Here is a 5822-nt window from a genome sequence, read left to right as displayed (position 1 = left end):
TTCAAATAGCCCCTCTGTGTATTGCTTGATTCTATTACAAACAGGAATTCTAGACTAGATTTTGGAAGAATGAAATTCACTATTATTTAAGAAAATTAAGTAAACACTGGTTTTCATACAATGATATGAAACTTAACTCACAGAGAATTATGAAAATAGACAAATGTCTCTCACTTTTGCATCTGGGGTGCTCCTGAGCCAAATTGGGTCCCTTAAATGGACAGAAATATTGTTCTGAAAAGACCTCATTAGACAGAATCAGAAACACTTACCCACACCCATGAGCAATAGCATATTTTGTTTGCCTAACATTAAGGATTTGTGTGGTTTCATGAGAAATTGTAACCCTCAAACTACCGAATGGGGTCATTTTGACCCTAGAGGCTCATTTTGGCCCTAGCCAAAAACACCTTATTCCACCTATAGTAATTTGATAGATATGACCTTTATTTGAATCTAGGTAGAGACGTCAAACGTTTAGCCTGCTGCACAGTCACCATGGAAACTCTAGTCTAGACCGCCCGGTTAAATTGTTTTTGGATCATTTTTAAACTCTCTCCATGGTTAAAGTAGTAAGAAATAGATGTCATGTTGTAAAAAACTGTGAGTGTGCTTAATTTACTATCATCTTAAAATCGTTAAAATTATCCAGTCAAAAAAGAGTTGTCATCTTCTTCATATTGGCTGTCTGCCGTAAACATTTTCTCACAGAGATATGAGTTGATAAATGGCTACTAGAGGTTCTCATCTATTGATTGGTACACTACATGACCAAAAGTATGTGGACACCTGCTCATCGAACATCTCATTCCAAAATCATGGGCATTAATATGGAGTTAGTCCCCCCTTTGCTTGCTATAAAAGCATCCACTCTTCTGGGAAGGCTTTCCACTAGATGTTGGAACATTGCTGCGGGGACTTGCTTCCATTCAGCCACAAGAGCATTAGTGAGGTCGGGCACTGATGTTGGGCGATTAGGCCTGGCCCGCAGTCGGTGTTCCAATTCATCCCAAAAGGTGTTCGATGGGGTTGAGGTCAGGGTTCTGTGCAGGCCAGTCAAGTTCTTCCACACCGATCTCGTCAAACCATTTCTGTATGGACCTCGTTTTATGCACGGGGGCATTGTCATGCTGAAACAGGAAAGTGTTGTTGCTCAACCAGGAGACACTTGCGTTCAGTCTGCATGGTCAATGCAGCACATGCAACAATGTTGATGACTACGATGCTGTTTCCACTTTACTTCTTAATATAAATCCACAAGCGTTCTATAATTACACTATTAGTTTGTGTTTCTTACATCTGCAAACAGCTAGTTTGTATTTGGCTAAGTCGTGTTAGCCGCTAATGCTAGTTAGCTGGCTAGGTAATACATACATTTACATTTACGTCATTTAGCGGACGCTCTTATCCAGAGCGACTTACAAATTGGTGCATTCACCTTATAGCCAGTGGGATAACCACTTTATAATGTGTTTATTTTATTTTTGTTTGGGGGGGTTGGGGTAAGGGAGGGGTAGAAGGATTACTTTATCCTATCCCAGGTATTCCTTAAAGAGGTGGGGTTTCAAATGTCTCCGAAAGGTGGCGAGTGACTCCGCTGTCCTGGCGTCGTGAGGGAGCTTGTTCCACCATTGGGGTGGCAGAGCAGCGAACAGTTTTGACTGGGCTGAGCGGGAACTATGCTTCCGCAGAGGAAGGGGAGCCAGCAGGCCAGAGGTGGATGAACGCAATGCCCTCGTTTGGGTGTAGGGACTGATCAGAGCCTGAAGGTACGGAGGTGCCGTTTCCCTCACAGCTCCATAGGCAAGCACCATCGTCTTGTAACAGATGCGAGCTTCAACTGGAAGCCAGTGGAGTGTGCGGAGGAGGGGGGTGACGTGAGAGAACTTGGGAAGGTTGAACACCAGACGGGCTGCGGCATTCTGGATGAGTTGTAGGGGTTTAATGGCACAGGCAGGGAGCCCAGCCAACAGCGAGTTGCAGTAATCCAGACGGGAGATGACAAGTGCCTGGATTGGGACCTGTGCCGCTTCCTGTGTAAGGCAGGGTCGTACTCTCCGAATGTTGTAGAGCATGAACCTACAGGATCGGGTCACCGCCTTGATGTTAGCGGAGAACGACAGGGTGTTGTCCAGGGTCACGCAAAAAAAAACATTTTACATTACTTCAAATAATGAGGCATGCCTTACCTTGCTTCAAATAAATGTACTGAGTCAGAGCAAATGTAGCTAGCTAAACAGCCTGATACCAGTAATGGTGTAGGCCTAAATCAGCATGTTATTTGTGCAACAGTATCTTCTAAATCGAAGAGGAATAGGTGAAGCATGAACATGTTAGCAACATGAAGTAGCTAAGAGAGAAAACATTTAATGTAGCCAAAGATTATAGGGTCCCCTAGGAAACACTAACCAACACTTTGGTTCCTACTAGGGATGTTAATGGTTAACCGTTAATCGGTTAGCCACCGAAAATACATTTGACCTGTCATGCTTATCGGTCTATAGGTTGATTTGCATAATTTTGTGGAGTTCAATTGTCACGTTTGTATTTTCGTTAGTCATCATGCATTTTATTCATAACATGCGCACAGCATACAGAGCCTAGTTTGAAGAGCGGAATAGTCTACCACCTGTCAGACAGCGCTAGAGTAGCTCCTTAAAAAAGCTGTAGGCTACTGGAGTGAAACCTGCTTTTGTAAGCCCAGTCATTGCACAACAAATAATGACAGATATTTTTTTGTGGACTATGAGATAAAACTGGGTTAATCACGAACATAGAGTTAGAATTCTTTGTTGCTAGGCAAAGAACGTAATTGTGTCATTTCACTGTGTGTGTGTGGGTGAAGTGGGAATCTGACCTAGGGTCGAATTGCTCGCTCTTAGTTAAATCCATGGCTGTCCTACCTTATCAGAGACTGAAACCAGACTGTGGCCTAATGCATCTCTCCTCAAACAAAAGTTCTGAGAGCTGGGGTTGAACCGAGTTTAAACTAAACATGAGTGTTTTTGTAAGATAAGGGTTTGATTGATTGTATTATTATTGATTCTGAACTGAATGAAAGTCGAATTTAGCCGCCATCACAGACAAAGGAAGTGGGCGGAGCAATAAAGAGCAGGAAACTGAAGAGGGAGGGGTTTTGCGCTAGAAGGGATGAGAATGGGACTATATAGATGGGGAGCAAAAAGAGAGAGGGGGGCCTAATCTGCAGATTAGCCTGGCTTTGTTGAAATTGTAATAAAGTCATTCTTAATTCTACAAAAACTCTGGAAGAACTTAGATTTTTTAATAAAGTATAGTGATAATTTTCCACAACAATAACAATTCTAAATGCAATAGCATGTTAAAAACTTTGGTGGCCACGATTAAAAAGGAGCTATTTTTATTTCTCAATCTCAACTCAACTCCCATTTGCCATTCGAATGCATAGGCTATAGCCTGCCTACCGTTGACTTTCAGCGCGTCACCCACCACTTTGCAATGTGAGCCTGAGGCAGTATAATTGTTTGAAACCTGAACATTTTACATTACTTCAAATAATGAGGCATGCCTTACCTTGCTTCAAAGTAGCCTTGCGAAAATCCATCCATAGAAATGTGAAGGCAATTATTTTAAAGACTTCCTCATGGGCCTCCTGTAGCTCAGTTGGTAGAGCATGGCGCTTGCAACGCCAGGGTTGTGGGTTCTTTTCCCACGGGGGGCCAGTATGAAAAATGTATGCACTCACTAACTGTAAGACGCTCTAAATGACTAAAATGTAAATGTAATGCCATTAACCAGCATTTCTGTTCTGTTGGTTTTCATATCAACTTTCTTTCGTTGTCCAGAAGCCAAAGGCACAATCCTAGTCATATAAGCAACCCATCATAGTAATTTAGTTGCTATTAGATTCTCCCTCTTTCTAAGTTTCTAACCGAGATTTTCATCTCTGTCACATATGGAACTGTGTTTTCCGCGGATTGCATTTTGCCAAATGTTTGAAAATGACGTTTTATTAGCTGCTTCATTACAGGAATTGCATGTTCAATAATAGGCCTTTTGACTGTAAGACGATAGGCTTGCTATTGTTGCATGTTTCCATTATGCTCTTATTAATAAATAAAAAAAGGTCCGGTCCTTGTATGCATGCATAGTATCAGAGAGGAAGAGGCGAAGCGAGAGGTTCACTCTCGCCAAAATCTGTCCAAAATAAGTCCAATGCGTTTCTATGGGCTTATTTTGGGCCTAAATTTGTCGCCTGCCTTCCCGCCTTGTGACGACTCCCATTGTTAAGGCAGAAACATAAGCATCATACCCAGTCACAATAACTGCTCCCTGGCATTTTCATTCGTTGTCATGTCAAAACAACACTATATTCAAAGTGCCCACTATTATCTTCTAACTATAGAATAATCATTAGCAAATAGTTCGGGTAGCCATGATTAGCTGTTCAGGAGTCTTATGGCTTGGGGGTAGAAGCTGTTGAGAAGTCTTTTGACCTAGACTTGGCACTCCGGTACCGCTGCCGCGTGCGGGTAGCAGAGAGAACAGTCTATGACTAGGGTGGCTGGAGTCTTTGACAATTTTGAGGGCCTTCCTCTGACACCGCCTGGTATAGAGGTCCTGGATGGCAGAAAGCTTGGCCCCAGTGATGTACTGGGCCGTACGCACTACCCTTTGTAGTGCCTTGCGGTCGAAGGCCGAGCAGTTGCCATACCAGGCGGTGATGCAACCAGTCAGGATGCTCTCGATGGTGCAGCTGTAGAATATTTTGAGGATCTGAGGACCCATGCCAAATATTTTCAGTCTCCTGAGGGGGAATAGGCTTTGTCATGCCCTCTTCACGACTGTCTTGGTGTGTTTGGACAATGATAGTTTGTTGGTGATGTGGACACCAAGGAACTTGAAGCTCTCAACCTGTTCCACTACAGCCCCGTCGATGAGAATGGGGGCGTGCTCAGTCCTCTTTTTTTCCCTGTATTCCACAATCATCTCATTTTGTCTTGGTCACGTTGAGGGAGAGGTTGTTATCCTGGCACCACACGGCCAGGTCTCTGACCTCCCTATTTTTAAAAATATATATATATTTCACCTTTATTTAACCAGGTAAGCCAGTTGAGAACAAGTTCTCATTTACAACTGCGACCTGGCCAAGATAAAGCAAAGCAGTGCGATAAAAACAACAACACAGAGTTACATATGGGGTCAAAAAAACATAAAGTCAAAAAATACAACAGAAAATATATATACAGTGTGTGCAAATGTAGCAAGTTATGGAGGTAAGGCAATAAACAGGCTATAGTGTGTCGTATATGAAGATTATGACGTTGTTAATGTTTTTAAGTGGAACCGGAGAGGACGTTTATTTTAGTGTCAGAGGGAATGGTTTTAATGTGACACCCCGGATAGGACAGAGAAGTCTGTGTGTTGTAGACAGGGGATTGGACAGTAGAGGGAGCCACCCACATCTTGGGGAAATTATATATACTGGGGGAAAAACGAAGAAGAGGTTAGAGCGACCATTGCAATCTGGGGCGTCGCTCTCCGGGTGGGCATGACACCTGTAACTCATGCTGAAATCTTGTGATATGAATAAACTTATGATCAAAGGTTCAGTATGAGCAGACTCCTTTGTTTGACAGCAATAAGCACCAGCAGCGACGCGATACACTACAAATGGGGGCTCGTCCGGGATCTGTATGCATCGTTCTTTGTCCCATTCCTGGGTCGCGAGGTGACTACCGCTCAAGCCGGCTATAAGGTGAGATTTCTCACAAAATTTGGGCATTAGTTGTTCCGCTGGCTTATGAGAGGGCATTGAAGGGTGTACCGTGTAAATTACTTGG

This window comes from Coregonus clupeaformis, chromosome 7, assembly GCF_020615455.1.
Source record: "Coregonus clupeaformis isolate EN_2021a chromosome 7, ASM2061545v1, whole genome shotgun sequence".
Taxonomy (NCBI): Eukaryota; Metazoa; Chordata; class Actinopteri; order Salmoniformes; family Salmonidae; genus Coregonus; species Coregonus clupeaformis.
Note: the sequence above shows the minus strand (reverse complement) of the source record.